The following is a 17,152-nucleotide window of genomic DNA, read 5'->3' on the forward strand; positions in this document are numbered from 1 at the left end:
ATTCCCCAGTATGGCTCAAACTTGTGACCCTCCTACCTCAGCCTCCCCAAGGGCTGATATGGCAAGCATGCACCAATATCTTTGGCATTTTACTGAAACTTAATTTTTCCCTGATTTTACCAAATCAATTTTCTTTGTTCCCCTTTCCTCCATTCTTCCTTCCTTCCTTCCTTCCTTCCTTCCTTCCTTCCTTCCTTCCTTCCTTCTTTCCTTGTTTTGGTTACCATTCTCATCGCTGAGACAAAATACTCAATACTCAAAGTTAAAGGAGGAAAGATTTATTGTACCTTATGGTTTGCAAAAATTTCAGTTCACAGTTGGCTGGCCCCAAGGCAAGGTTGCATGGCAAAGAGACATCATAGAGGAGAACAGTTCATGGCAAAGCATGGCGGGCAGAAGGCAGCAAGCGGCCATCAGCAGGGGACAGACAACCACAGCGGTGCTCCTTTTGTCCTTTATGTTCTAGCCGGGGTGCTCTCTGTTAGGGTGGATAGCACTCACATCCAGGGGAACCTTTCATTATCCACACCCAAATTAATGCCAAAACAATTAGTGAACTAATTTAATAATCACATACTCTTGACACTACCATCACACATTTAATCCCAGCATCACACACACTACATCCAGCAACCTTTGGGAAGTCCCACCTATGACAGCATGAGGCTTGGGGAGACATCTAGACATAAACCATAACCTACTTTCTTTCCTTCCTCCCTCCCTTCCTTCCTTCCTTCTTTCCTTCCCCATCAATACTAGAGATTGAACTCAACATCTTCCTACTGAGTTACATTATCAGTTTTTAATTCTTTTAAATTTGATGCAAGATCTTGCTGTGATAAGTAGTCCAGAATGGACAGGAACTGGTGATCATCCTGCCTCCATTTCCCAGAGTGCTAGGATTACAATCCTGCACTACTGTGCCAGCTATCTCCTGGTTGTCTTTCTACTTGATTATTTTTTGATGAGGGTAATATTTCCATATTTTTATTTATACACTTAATCACTTTTTAACAGAGAAAATAATCATTACCATATTGATAGGATGTTATATATGTAAATCTGGTGATCTCAAAACATTTAAATCTGACATTTTCAAAATCTTTTATTTATACCATCCTGTTGCTGTCTTTGTTAATGCTGCCATGCATGTACTTCCCTCTATAAACACTTTACAATTCAACATTTCCTATGAGTCAGCAGAAGCCATGCAAAGTCTGGGAGGAGTCCAACAGGAAGCCAATTTGCCCTTCCCATAAGCCATACACACCATATAGAGTTCAGGAAAAAAAAAAAAAGTCAGTTCACCCTTCCTGTGAGCTGAGCAGCACATGGGCTGAGAATCAAGAACTCCACCCACCCCTTCCCAAGCAACCAGCTGGTTTCGACGATAGGTCAGTTGATAGCAACTGAGGTACAAAAACAATTAAATGATTGAATTGTTTGATTGATTTTGCAGGCTCCGTAGTCTGAGCATCTATTAGAAAGATAACAGCATGCAATATAGCAAATAAGCAGGTTTTCTTCTGTCTTGTTTTTGAAATCCAATATTGTTTTCACTGTTTAGTTTTCTTCTAATTTATTGCTTTGTTTTATTTAATGTTTTTTATTGTTTTACTCTGTTTTGTTTTATTTGATTTTACTATGTCTGATGGTATGGACAACTATTGTAAAGATAGAGGCTGGGGTTTTAGCTTAGCAGCATAAGCAGCTGCCTGGCAAGTACAAAGTCATGAGATTGATCCCTGGTACCAAAAAAAAAAAAAAAAAAAAGAAACCTATTGTAAAGATAACAGGATATATTATGGCAGCCATTGTTGATTTTCTATTATTCTGTTTTGAAATTGTATTCTGCTTTCACAGTTTTGTTTTGATTGGCTTTAATGTTTTTGTTGTTGTTGTTGGGTTTTAGTCTCTTTAAAAAGAAAGAATTCAACTTTTCTTTGTCTCACTCGATACCAAACTCCCAATCAGTTATTACACTAGGCTGATCATCACTCCAAAGGTTCTCTGAAATACAATCTTTCTTCTTACTTCCATGTTCCTCTTCTAGTTTGGTCACTTATATTTTAAATAATTGGCAATAATAATTGATATCTAATATCTTTCATAGTAAATATAATATTTATTTAACAACACACATTTGAATTGCTCTTCTGATTAAAATCTAAGATGCCTACAAGTGTTTATGGCTTTTATAATTTCTTTACAGCCAATTTTTTTAGCATAATATCAACCATTTCCTACACTCTTGTCATAATAATTCACCCATCACTTCTTCAGCATACTGTTCACATTTATAACATTCTGACATTTTTTTACTTGGTAAATTCCCCAAAATTCTTCCTGCCCTTTGTGGATCACACATATTCCAGATGTATTTACTCAACATTTTGCAAGACAATAGCTTAAAAAGAATTTTTGTAAACTTATCATATTTGAAAGCACTTTGAAGTATTATCAATTTAAAAAATGAAAATATGAATTTTCTATAGATATCAATGTTATGAGTATAATGCCAATAATTTTATTCACTAATTGACATTAATATTTAAATAATAATTGATGAGGTAATTATAACTGTTGGATATAAGTAGTTAAAAAATGAATAATAAAGCAAAAAGGAAGCCATATCATAGTAAGTTATCTCATTCAACAAAAGGATAGGATATAGCTACATTCATTGCAACTTAATGGAACTTTAAACTAGTCTGGAGTCTTCTCCGACTTTCACCTTTGCTGACTGTTTTGAAATTGCTTCATTATTCCCTCCTTCTTTTATTTTCTCTCTCCAATCTCTTCTCCTTGTCTCTGTCTCTCTTCCCCTCCCATCTTCTCTCTCTCCCTCTGCTTCTCTGTTATCCCTTTTTGTTTCTAGGTCTGTGTGGGAAAAACCCCTGCAAGGTGAGTATCTTGAAACAACAGCTATGATGCCAGTTACTGCGGAAGCTGAGGTAATAGGATGGTAAGTCAAGGCTATCCTAGGCAACACAGCAAGGCCTTGTCTTAAAAATATAAAGAACTGTATACATAGCTTGTTGATACAGTGTTTTCCCACTGTGCATGAGTTCCTGGGGTCAATCCCCCCATTCTGAAGAAAAAAAGAGTCATGGTTGCCAACAGAACATAAGGTTGAGGTTAAGTCTGTTTCTCTCTGACTCTCTGTCTCTCTCTGTCTCTCTCTGTCTCTCTCTGTCTCTCTTCTTTCTTTCTTTCTTTCTATCTCTCATCTATTATATTTTTTGACCCAGCTTGAAGAAGTGGTCACCTACAATCTAACAACTGTGAACAGAAGACAAGAACTTGAGGTTGGGGGATGTGGTTCAGTATTAGGATTCTTGTGTTGTATGCACAAAGCCCTAGATTTGATCCCCAGAACCACAGAGGAGGAAGAAGAAGGAGGAGAGGGGGAGGAGGAGGAGAAAGGGAAGGAGAAGGGAAGGGGAAGAGGAGGAAGAAGAAGAAGGAGAAAAAGAAGAAGAAGAAGAACAACAACAACAACAACAACAACAAGAACAAGAACAAGAACAACAAGAACAAGAACAAGAAGACGATGATGACAAGAGCTTACCATAGGAACAATATTTTTCCTATCCTACAGTAGAGACTTTCTGGAAAGAGGAAATTTTCTATGAAAGTAGGGGGGATAATTATTGATCAGTTGATTAAACACCCAGTTTACCAAGTGACGACAAAATAAAATCAAACTGAAAGCAGGAATTGTACACAACCAGAAAAATTAACTATGAGTCAAGTAAAATGACTTGTTGGCACAATAAGCAATATACATTAGGTGATAATAAAAAATAGGATATTGTAAAAGTTGTCTAATCAGACATAAAGAAGTAAAAATTGACAGCACAGAAATATTTACTAAACGTATTCATAGAAACACTGAGATAATCAAATGTTCCAGAACATAATTATTTTTTAAATCAGCACTATAGCATTCTCCTGGATATATATGTTTATGTTCTAAAGACTTTGAAATCTTAATACTCTATAAACATCAGGAAATTGTTCACATTTTAAGCTTATTCCTTTTTAAATGATTTTCAATTCATCATTTTTTCTAGCAATCAAGTTATGTTACCTTTTTGACTGTTTCTGCTGCAGGTCCTTTAATACTCTTAACTCTCTGTATATTGCTTAAACTCAGCATAGCTAAGTGTCTTGGGCACATTACATAACTTCCAGAGGTCTACACTAGGCCAGGCCTCGAAACCTAAAAGAAACTTCACATGTCCACTTGGAAACATGCTTCACATTTTCACCTTTAATCAGCACTTGTCAGACTATACCAAATCATACCTTTTTAAAGTTTTAACACTTTCTTATCTTTATTTTCTTTCTGAATAATGTAGGATCTTGGAGGAATTTAATACAATTATCAAAGGAATATTAGGCTACTTTTCAGGCTTAAGGTGTATTTGTAAGAATACTAAATCGATTTTTGGTGGGCAACAAAGGTTTTTACTGTCCAATCCTTGGAATTTTATTAAATTTTTATTTTATTAATTTCTTCTGAGAAAGATAAATAGACTCATTATATGACAGGTTATTTTTTATTATAAGGCTATTATAAGACAGGTTATTTTTTATTAAACTCCCAATTCATTTTCCCTATAAAGTTTATTTCTTGAAAACTTTCAAAAGTGGAAGGTGACATCTCCTAAGTAATTAGGTATCTAAAACATGTTGACACAAAGCCTCTAATGTCTAAGGAAATTAACAACTAGTGTATTTTGCACAAAAGGAAAGGCAGAATTTTACAAAGGCAGCTATAATTGCAAGAAAATTATATAATTGATTTGACATAATGGTAGTCTGGTTAGTTTCCCCTTTACTTGTGATTGAGTCTGAAATGTTACTTATGAGTCACCAAGCATAGAAAATCTTAGTGACCCTGAGAATATACCTTGTTAATGTGTTTTTTGATGTGTCATTTACAAAAAGGGTCATAGAGCTATCCCACAGTGCAATTGTGTAATTGTGAGAGATATAAAGGGAAATATTTGAAGATTAAATATTGGAAAATCCCTGATTCCTCCTTTGTAGTGGAAAAGTCCCATGTAACTGAGAAAGTAAATAAAGGATATCCAAATAGAAATCACAAATAAGTCATCAGCATAAGTGTAAATCTTGCTCATGTAGATATCATAAGACAATGAAACAAAACACAAGGACAAGAAAGTATCTGAAAATGAGTATATTCGTGACTGATAAATGACAGAAAGTTTTTTTCCATAATCTTTAAATATGGCTCTAGAATAACTTATAAAAATATTTCAAACTCTTATAGAGCCCTGCAACTTCATTCCTTGTGTATGTACTTAGAAACACATACACATAATTCGATTTCATTTGCCTACTGTGTTTATTTTATGAGAACTTTAACTCAAACTATATTCTTTTTAAAACTAAAAATACATTGGTTGAATCACAAATTACTTAAATTTCAGTTGCATCTGAACATAGAAAAATTTTATCTTCCAGGTCTACGTAACCTGGGTGTTGGAGGTTTGGGAAAGAGGACTGATAAAAGAATCTACTGTTTTATTCAAGAAAGATTGTTGTCTTATCTTACTATCAGTCAGTATTCTTGACACTATGGAAATAAAGGTGAACAAGAAGAGCAGTATCCTTTTTTTCTTGAAGCTCACTTTCCATTGGGAAAAACAACCAGTTAAACAATTAAACAAGGAAATTTAATTAAATGTATTAGCTTTCTGTCCCATAATACTCGAGATAATCAACTTTTAGTGAAAAAATTTATTTCAGCTCACAGCTTCCAAGGTCTTGGCCCATGCTTGCTTCACTTCACTGTCTTTGGGTCTGTGGGGAGGCGGTATGTCACATCTAGGAGCATCTGATAAGGCAAAGCCTCTCACCTGATGGCAGTCAGAAAGAGAAAGGAAGGGGAGGGTCCTAATATTAACTTCAAGTCAAGCCCCCTGTGACCTACCTTCTTACAACCAGGCCCAGCTCCACCATCTCCCAGCAAACCATCAACTGGGGATGAAACTGGGGACACATGGGTGTTTGGGGAGAAATTCAAAATCCAAACTTAGATTGTTAGAGGAGCTTAGAAAGAACCAATCAGAAAAATGCGATAGTGTATAATCTATCTGCAAAGTGATGTTTGAATTGAGCCCACGTGAAGAATCCTGGGTAAAGAGTTCTAGCCACAAGGAACAGCAAATTCTAAGACCTGAGTAAGCAAAAGCATTTCACTTTATTCTAAGAACAAGAGAGTCCAAGGCAGCTGCAGTATCAGAGGAAGGAGAGGTGTAAAATCTGCTTGATCAGCAGAGTAGAATCCAACTTACTTTGCAATGATAAACTATTGAAATTTTTAAATTTTTGTTAAACTCACAGACTAACAACATAACACAAAATTGTATCCCATGGAGTCAATTAATACTTATAAAGTTTATATGCTAAAGTCTTAGCCATTGTAAACCTTAACATTTTTCTTCCTTACTCTATCATAATCCTGAAGATCTAAGAATATCTAAGTTACAAAGCTAAGTGTATCTATTAGTTGAAATATAATTTGGAAAATTCAGAGTTTGTTTTGAAGTAGTTTTTACATATGATGAATAAGGAACAATTTATGAGGAACAGTGATTATGGGATAAGTAAAAATGTTTAAGACATTGATTAATTTTAATGTTTTGAGATTATAAGGAAGACTTTCTAAAATTAATTTTTAGAATATTCTTTATTGACTAAAATACATTTGATGCTAATTTCAATAAAGTTGGCAACTATAGGAAGGTACAAAGAAGGAACTAATGATCACCCACAGTAACATTACTTTCATTTCTTTTCCAATTCATAATATATAAAATATTAGTCAAAATTGAAATTCTACAATATTAGATTTGGTAGCTTTTCATGTTAATGAGATTTTCTTTGACCATATTATATTATATTCTTGCATTATTACAATAATTATATTAATACAAATGTCATAATTAATTTTATTAATTTCTTGGCTTTTTTCTATTTTTCTTTTTCACTTAGAATAGATTTGCTAAAAGTCATTCTTATCCATATCTTTTTAAAAAATTTATCTTACTACATTATAAGACACAGGATCAGATCTTGGCAAAGAGAAATATAAGAATTCTAGTTGTTAGAACACTTTGCCCTTTTTCTTTTATTAAGTATCACATGACTAATAATCCAATGACAACAATGGCAGCACAAAAATACAAGTGGTTCAAACACTTGGCATGTATGTTTATATCTGGAAAATATTGCTTTCTTACCTTACTTTATATACAGTTCAGCTTTAAAAGTTATCTTTAGAGCATAATGAGATGGACATTGTATACTTACTGATTGCAAATTCAAAGTGTGTTTCCAATTACTGAAACAAAAACTATATTTCTGATTGATGAAAAATTGGTCTTGTAGGTCCTAATGCAATAAGATACATCTAAAAACAAAAACTTGTCATGAGTAATAAGATTTATCTGGATGAAAAAATTAATGCTACAGCTTGGGCTAAAAGTCAAATGTTATTTAGTTGTTAAAAAATTTTATCATCTACCATTTGCCAAAAATATGGCATGATGGATTTTTTTTGTACTAGAGACACAATATTTATCAAGTGTATATCTATACAAATAAATAATACAGCTGGGGATTTATTTAGCTCTGTGCTTGCCTGGCAAGCAAGAGGTCATTAATTTGATTCCTGGTACCAAACAACAAAAAAAGGAAAGAAAGAAAGAAAGAAAGAAAGAAAGAAAGAAAGAGAAAGAAAGGAAGGAAGGAAGGAGGGAAGGAAGGAAGGAAGAGAGAAAGAAAAGAAGGAAGGAAGGAAGGAAGGAAGGAAGGAAGGAAGGAAGGAAGGAAGAATACAAGAGGTTTAAAAAAAGACCCATGTTATCATGAGCTAGTCTAAAAAGAGGACCTGTTTTGGAAGAGTTAGGAAAGTCTTCCCTGAGCAAGTGACATTTGAGCTGACATCTGAAAGGCAAACAAGGGTTAACTAGGTACAGAGGAAAACAGTTCAGAAAAAAGAAACAAAAATAAAGGAAAGACTCACGGCTTAACTCATACCTGTTAAAAATACTGAGAAGGAAAGTTTTTGACAAGTTTAAATCACCACTTAAGCTTTCACAGGAGCCTACTCAGTTTATTAGTCATATTTTATGCAATTTACATTAAATGGCAACTTCATTCACTAGGCAACCATCCCTGTCTCCAAACAGGGATATATAAATACTAAAAGTAAACACAAAATAGCACTGGCTTCCAGTGCACTTTTGTTTGAAGCATTTGAACCACAGCCTCATTTAAAAGAATAAAGACCCACGCTTTGTACTGTATTACATGTCATCAGAGTACAAAACAATAATTTGGGGGAGTGAGGAAGTACAAACACTGAATTATCTAACTGCTTTTAAGATTCTTTTTGGTTACAAAGATGAGTTACCTTACTTTATGCCCTCACCAGTTTATCACATGAAATGGAAATAAGATACAATGACAAACTCTGTTCATAAATCAGTGGCATCCAGAAATATGCTCATCATCAACAGCATCAACAGTTCTGTGGTGTATATTTTAATCAAAATATTCAAAATTGTCAACAAAAAGTAGAAATAGTCCAAGTCAGAATAATTGATGGAGTCATGATACTTCTTGTTTATCCTGACTTTACCATGAATTTACCAAGCTACTATGCTATCTATAATATTTACAATTTCTGTCCAAGACAAGATCATCATCTTCACTCTGCAGACAGTGGTATTTAAGTTCAGAGTGGTGGGCAAGTCATTCCAGAGCACAGAGTGAGCAATGGAGTAAAGACTCAGCCTTTGTCTCTCTACCAATATGGCAAACTATTATTGCTTAATCCCAAAAGGGCCTCATTCTGTTTCTAAAAATTTCCATTCTCCCTAGGTGATGCTAACTAATTTTCAAAAGCTTCTTTGTTAATTGTCTGAGAAAGAAAATGTTTCTTGTTAAGAAAAATGTCTTTACAGAAGTTATTCTGCATAACATCAACAAAATTTGTAAGATGTAGTTGGGCATGGTTGTGCACACTTGTAATCTCAGTACTCATGAAGCTGAAACGGGAGGCTCACCATGAGTTTGAGGTCAGCCTGGGTTACACAGTGACTCCAAGGCTGACCTGAACTATGTAGCAAGACCCTAGCTCAAAAAAGGACAAAATCTGTAAGTACTCTCTTAATTACTTTTGTCGCTGGACTAAGTATCCAACACTCATAAGTTAGAGGTGGAAAAGTTTATTTTAGCTCACAGTTTTTAGAAGCTTTAATCTATAGTTGGCTGGTTTAGCCTATAGGATCACCAAACATTTGAAGAAAACAAGGTGAAAGAGAAGATCAACATAAAAAGACAGGTCAACTAATCCCAAAGGAAACATGGAACAAAAGTCAATTGTTTCATTAAACTCAGAGGAATTAGAGACATTCATGAAGTAAGAAAAGTGTTACAGTAAAAGAATAATCATATAAAAAGAAACAGAGAGCAAGCAACCTCACAAGGCTCCAGCAAAATGTTGGGTAGACAGGACCGGTGGAGCAGAAGCATCCAAAGCAGCAGTGATAATATGAGCCAGCAATTGGTAAGTTAGGCGAATCAGTATTGTGCTTCTGCATACAGACACTCTGAGTAGAAGCGGGCGGGTGGTGTCACTATTTTTTATCAAAAGGCTCAGGGAGAACTCCAGCAACAGAAGGCCAGCCCTAGTTCCCACACCCAGGTGCCAAGATCAGCTGCCCACACAACACAAGTCCCACTGAAAACTTGGATGGAGTACCAAACATATTTCTAGGATCTAATTTGGACCTACCGCAGAACTGTAAACACTAGAAGAATTTTACTACAAATATTTTTTTCAGATTGGTTTTCCTTTTTCTGTTTGTTGAGGTATTTTTTGGTTTGTCTTGTTTTTAGTGGTAACTTTTGATTTTTGTTTTTTCTCTTTTCTTTTTTTCTTTTTTCTTTCTCTCATGACTTAGATTTCTTAACTTTCATTTTGATTTCTTCTACTCTTTTTTCTCTTTTCTCAACAATCTTGCTTTATTTTTTGATACTTTCATGTAAGTAAACATTGTCTTTTCTCTTTTGGGTTCATTTCAATACTCCTTTGCTTTCTTTTCCAGTCTTTCCTCATATGTCCTCCAGTTTCTCCAAACTTAGGTGGTTAACCTTTGCCCTCCAACCTTGCTACTACTGTATTTGACCTCATTCATCTCTCTATCTTGTCCTCATCTCTCCTAACCACCCACCACAACACCCCCCACCACAGGGAAAAATCACTCCATTGAGGAGAAAATCACTGCATACGTGCTCTTGGTATATGATGGATTTTGTTATATAACTGTAGTATTTGTTCAAATGATTAAAAGTATCAGATTAATAGCTATCACATTTGTGAATAACCAGATTGTACTTGAGACTATTGTTATTGCTATCTGTAGTACTTTAGCCAGATGTCATACCTGTTACAATCAATTTTTCTCCCTTGTATGACAAGACTGTGATTGTATGGGGTCATAACCATCACCATAGTTCAGGATCAAAAGACTTGTGTGCTGAGTAGAATAGACAGCAACTTCTCATGCTCATGTTCATTGGGAACATAGGTTCCTGGGATAGATACAAAGACCACCTACATCTAGACATCCCTGAGGAACAGACATTTCCTAAGGATGCCTCAATACTGGGGATAAAGCTATCTCTCACAAGAAATCTCTACAAGCATCAATACAGAAAAGAAAAGAAACTTTAAAAAGTAGGAAATAGAAAATGACAAGAAACAGAAGCAGGACACAATCCCAGACTCTCTGCCTACGCAGGACAAGTCCAAATCACAATGGGATAGAAGAAGTAGGGAGCCAACCATTGGAACTCTCTGAAATGATAGCAACAGAAGTGGAAAAAAATGTAAGAGGCTATAGAAAAAATAATCTCTAATGCGCAAAATGAAATAACAGTAAAAATGAAAGACATTAAAGCAGACGCAGATTTTAAAAATAGACAAATTCAGAAGTTACATAAATTGTGAATGCATCACACTGGAAAAGAATGGAATCCATGAAACAGATCCAGACAGAAATCCAGGAGATTAAAATCTTCATTGAAAGTATATACAATAGATTAAATGAAGGCGATGACAGAATATCAGATCTACAAAAACGGAATTCTGGCTAGTGACCATGAATAGAAAGGTGCCTTGAAAATAGAAAGATACAAGGAAAAATCAATCCAACAACTACAAGATGAAGCAAAGCAAAATGAAACAAACCTGTAAGATTAATTGGAGTCAGTGAGAAAGCTAGAGACAGCCCAAAAGCCATAAAAACCATCTTCACAGAAATAATGACAAAAAACTTCCCAGGCATAGATAAAGAATTTGATATACAAATAAATGAAGCACATATAAAACCAAATAACCATGAACAAAATAAATCTACACTAAAGCATATAATAATCAAGATTCCAGAATTTAGCACAAGATCAGAATATTAAAAGCAGCAAGACAAAAGAAATAAATCAACTAAAAAGGAAAACCCATCAGAATGAAAGTGGACTTTTCATACACTCAAATCAAGGAGCTCCTATAGTGAGGTATTTCAAGCCCTAAAGCAAAACAGTTTCCAACTTAGACTGATATAACCCGCAAAACCATCTTTCAGACTCCATGAACTAATGAGGTACTTCTATGACAAAGAACAACTTAAGAAATTCATGAGCACCAAATGAGCTCTTCAAGGTGCTGTGAAGGATATATAAGAAAAAGAAAATAAAGATCACATGCACCAGAACATCAATAGAAAGAAGCCACCAGGTAGGGCAAGATTTTAAATAGAAGGGAAAGACTGGGAATCAACAACAGAAAGTAACATGAAAAAGATAAACCAATAAATATGTTACAGCCATCAATGTAAATGGTCTCAACTCACCCATCAAAAGGAACAGACTGAAAGAATGAATCAAGAAACAAGATCAAACAATATGTAGCATTCAGAGAACATATTTAATCCAAAAAGATATTCATAGACTGAAAGTCAAAGGATGGAAAACAATATTCCATGAGAGGATAACAGAAAAAGCAGGGGTAGCTAATCTATTTGCAGATAACGGGAATTCAAGCCAAGACTGCTCAAAAGAGGCAGACAAGGTCACTACATACTTGTTAAGGGAAAATTCCAACAGGAAGAGACAACAATCATAGATACCTGTTCACAAAATACCAGCATACACAAATTTATAAAACAAATATTAACATACATGAAAAATCAAATAAACACTAAAACAATTGTAATGGCAGATTTAACACTTCACTATTATAATTAGGTAGATAAACTAGAAACAAAATTAACAAAGAAATATCAGAATTAAACCAAACATGTGAAAAAGTGAACTTAGTGGATAAATTAGATCTCACTCCAGAAAGAATGGCTATCATCAAAAAATCAACCAATAACGAATGCTAGAAAGGCTGTGGGGGAAAAGGAACCCTTATCCACTGTTGATGAGAGCATAGATGGTACCACCATAATAGTACAACCATTATGGAAATGATTGTGGAGAGTCCTTAAAAAGCTAGGAGTAGAGAGGTTCCATTTAACCCAACTATTCCCCTTCTGGGTATCTCCCCAGAAGAATTAAAAACAGCATAGTACAGTAATATATATGCACTCATGTTTATAGCAGCACAGTTTGTAATAGCTACATCTGGGAAACAACTCAAACGTCCATCAACCAAGTAACAGATAAAATTATGTGGTCTTATACAATACAGCACTACTCAGCCATACAGAAAGAAAAATGACACATTTGTCAGTAAATGGATGCAAACTGAATTGCATAAGTGAAATAGATAAGACTTACATATGTAAATATTGTATTATCTTACTGGCATGAGAAACTGGGAGAATCAATAAGGTCCAAAATGTACAGTACATACTTTGAAATGGGATGAAATTACTTAAAAGAATAGAGGAACTGTAGCCATTACATGGCTACGGAACTAGAGTGGGAGAAAGGAATGACAAGAAAATAAAAAAATACAAGACAGTTATATCACTAGTTTCTCTTAGTTCATTGAAAAGAAAGGTTATGCTCATACCATTTGGGGAAAATTTTATGCCTGTATCTTGTACTCTGAGTAACTACTTTGAAGATAACAACTATATAGTATGTTGACTATTGTTACTGTCCTATTATTTTGTTACGAATTTTTTTATCTTTCCCATAAAACAAAAAGAAATATATATTAGATACTGAAATATTGTTCCAAAAACCAAACAGAAAGGCAAATTGAAAGAAATAGCATGCTGGAAAACTAAATTATTGATCTGGAAGGCAATAAATTCCAGAATATGACTTAAACTAATGAAAAAAAGTGGTACAGTTAAGAAACAAGATAAGTCTGAGAGACTCCATTCACCTAAGAGAAATAAATGATAGAGACATAAAACAGAGCCAAAGTTTAAAACAATAAAAAGTAAATTCAATAAAACATATTTCCCTGCAGGGGACCCTAACTTTTCAGTTTGGAAAGGTTCAAAGTGCCAAGCAACAAAAGCCCCACATTCTGACAGTCAGAAAGGGATTCACTGAAGAGCTTTCTGACCTCATCCTGCTTCGATGCCATTTTGTTTTCTCCTGTTATGAAACCTCTTTCAATTGTCTTAGTTACAATTAGGCACAAATTGTCTTAGTTACTTTTCTCATTCCTAACACAAAATACCCAACAACTACAAGTCAAATGAGGGAAAGATTATTTCAGCTCAGTTTACGGAGGTTTCAATCCAAGGGCAGGTGGCTGCCAGGCAGGGTAGCATGGCAGAGAAACAGTTCATGATGTGGCAGGCCAAAGGCAGCAAGCAGCAACACAGTAAGTTACAGCAAGCCGCTCTTCCCCTTTATCCTTTCCAAGTACAAGCCTTTTGGGTAATGCTACCTGCATCCACGGTGGAGCTTCTGTGTTTAGTAAGTCCATTTAACCACACTCAGAACTATGCTAATTCCAATCAGTGGACTAATTTAATACCACATATCTTTATTTTATTTCATTTCATTTTTTTTTTTTTTTTGGTGCTGGCAATTGAACTCAGGACCTCACACATGCTAGGCAGGAGCTGTGCCACTGAGCTATAACCCCAGCACCATATAACTTTAATCCTGGTATCCCACACTCTAGATCCATCCAGCTCTAAAAAGGCTCACCTATAAATGCATGAGGCTTTGAGGAAGAAATCTAGGTATAAGCTATAACACCCATCCTCTTTCAAAATCTGTTCTCTCACATAATCTGGAGGTACAAACTCACTTCTGTATAAGCAACAGTAATACTTTGGTTCATGAACTTAGTGCATTCCATGACTTCTGGAAAACTTAGCCACATTCATGTTCATGCAGGAAAAGTGGTCATGGTTGTGTCTGACACCCAATGTGGAGTCCACAAACAAAACCTAAAATTTTTCCAAATGTTTCTGTTTGTAAAACAAGTTTTTCATAAACAAAATCATTCATGAGCCGAAGTACCACTGTACAGTATTTGTTCTTTCAGTTTGGCTGTTTGCTTCTAGCTACATCATTTCTCTCACCATGCAAATATGCTTTGAAATTTGGGTCATAAATCAAGAATAAAAAATTTTTCCTTTTATAATAATCGTCATTTCATTTTAGGTCTTCATTACTCGGATCTCTCTGAGTGTTTCGTTTGATTGTAAATTTTTTTAAAATAATGAATAATATTTCTTACTAGTGTACTAAAAAAATAAGAAAGAAGGAGCAAGAGTGTTATAACTTGTATCTAAATATTCCCCCAAAGTCTCATGAGCTCTTAGGTGGCTGAATCTAGAATGAGTGAATATGAATTAAGGCATGTAATAACTAAATTAGTCCATTTTTTTTTGTTTAGCACAGTTCTGGGTATTAGTAATTTGAAGATTCACCCTGAGTGTGGGTGGCATCATTCAGTAGGCTTGGAGCCTAAAATTCACTGCTTCCTGTCTCCTGCCTTTTTTGTCATGTTCTCCTCTCTCATGCCCCTGTGCAATACTGTCCTGCCTTCAAGCCAACCAAGGATGGACTGAAACCTCTACAAACTCTGAACTAAAAATAAACCTTTTCTCCTTTAACTTGTGGGTATCAGAGATTTTGTCCCAGCAATGAGAAAGTAACTAGGACAGAGGAAACAGTGAGAGAGGAAAGGGGAAAAAGGAAAGGGAGAGGAGAAAGAAAGGAGGTAGAGGTGAAGTAAGCAGAGAAGAAAAAGAAAAAGATGAGAGAGAAAAAAAGGGAAAATAAAGAAGAAAAGAGTTGTCTCCTGATACTGCCTCCAGTTCCGATTCATTTATCAGCCCACTTTTATGTGGATTCTACCTCCCGAGAAGTCCACAGATTAGGGACACCAGATCCCAGGCACTGCCAAGTTCAGCAGATTTAGTTTCATCTTAACCTCTCACCAGTTTGACACAGTTAGTTTGACATTTCTTCTTTCTTATAAACTTAAATGCTGCTGACATTTTTCTCCCTCTATTGCATCATCTTCTCCGTATCTACTGCTATTTTCTACACCCTTATTAAATTCCTAAATAGCAGATTTTTTTAGTTGTTTCTTTCTATCTGATGATCTCCCTTTCTTTTCTGTGTTTAAATGATCTCATAGTTTCCTTGGCAGAACTACTACAGATATATTGTCAATTCCTGTAACTATATTTCTGGCATAGACATTTGTAAGAGCCAGACTCACACATTCAATTTCTTCTCTAGCATATCAAAGTGTATATTGTATAAAACTTCAAAATTAAGATGTCCAAAACATGAAATGAAATCTTGTCCTTATATTTCCCTCAAAGATTCTTCAGAGAATCGGCCATGATGGGACTGGTAGGACCCACCAAGAAGTCAATAAGCCAGCCAGCCTTTCTGGGAAGCTGGTTCCAGGAAGAGAAAAGTCAGCACCCCCTGAGAATTGGCCATGCTGGGACTGGGAGGAGACACCTCGAAAGCACCTCCTATGAGCCTAGCAGTGGTGCACTGGCTGAGAATCAAACCCCACCCCACCCGCCATGAGCAACTGGCTGGTGTGGAGGGCAGGATAAGTTGATAGCAACTAAGGTACATAAAGCAGTTAAATGTTTGCATTGTTTGGTTGATTTTTCAGGCCTAGGGCCATTGTTCTGAGCCTCTATTGAAAGGATGACAGTATACAATATAGCAGATATTGGGGATTTCCTTCTATCTTGCCTTGGAAATCCAACACTATTCTCACTGTTTTGCTTTGTTCTGATTAGTTGTTTTTGCTTTATTCAATATTCTGTTTTAATTGGTTTTATTCTGTTTTGTTCTTGGTTTGATTTTGCTACACCTGATGAAATGGACAACTATTGGAAGATAACAAGATACACTATGGTAGCCATTGTTGTTTTCCTAGTATCCTGCCTTGAAGTTCTGTACCAATTTTGCTGCTTTTTTTTGACTGACTTTGTTCTGTTGGATTTTACTATCTTTAAAATTAAAAAAAAAGATTCTTCTATATCTAAACATATGAAATCAGTCTGCTCAACTGATTGTAACAAAAACTAGGAGTCATAACTCATTTCTCTTTTTACCATAACCTCCTTATTGAACCTATTGGCAAGTTTTTGAGTTTTTTCTCTAAGATATATCTTCATCCTATCTGCCTCTCTTCATCTTATCTATTAAAATAATCAATTATAGTGTCTTAAATTGTTATATTCTGCTTTATTATGATTTTTACATGCATTATTTCATGAGGTTTTTATAATAATGGGAGAAGGATGTAAGAAAAAACAGATTTTCATTCAAGGTTAATAACTTGACCAATTTTATACAATAAACAACATGGATAAAGTATAAGACCAGTAGGTGATAAGTTTGTGAATAAGTGCCAATGTTTTATTATCTGCAATTTGTTAAGCATTTTTCATATTTTATCTTATTTAAACCTTATAACTAGAAAGTATAATAAAGCTTAGACATAATGTCAGCTGACCAAAATTAGAGTTCTCTTCGTTCCCAGTCTTAACTTACTCCTTTCCATTTTTCATAGTATCATCACAGAAATTTGTGAAAAACAGAATTCTCTTGTCATTACTCTGTTTAAAATATTTTAATAGTTCAG

The 17,152-nt window shown here is 34.9% G+C and overlaps 1 protein-coding gene across 3 annotated transcripts in view; it reads right to left on the reverse strand.

The window, feature by feature from the left end:
- The window catches only part of Odr4 (odr-4 GPCR localization factor homolog), a 198,912-nt gene that overhangs the window by 29,367 nt on the left and 152,393 nt on the right, over positions 1-17,152 (reverse strand). The window contains exon 17 of one of the 3 annotated variants that reach the window (XR_010044402.1): positions 5,787-5,891. The exons of the other annotated variants lie outside the window; for them this stretch is intronic. The gene's annotated coding sequence lies outside the window, so the exon portion shown is untranslated. The remainder of the gene's footprint in view (positions 1-5,786; positions 5,892-17,152) is intronic. 3 annotated transcript variants of the gene reach the window in all.

The sequence above is a fragment of the Cavia porcellus genome, unplaced genomic scaffold (assembly GCF_034190915.1).
Source record: "Cavia porcellus strain 051 isolate PalLab524CR breed Dunkin Hartley unplaced genomic scaffold, mCavPor4.1 scaffold_29, whole genome shotgun sequence".
Classification (NCBI taxonomy): Eukaryota; Metazoa; Chordata; class Mammalia; order Rodentia; family Caviidae; genus Cavia; species Cavia porcellus.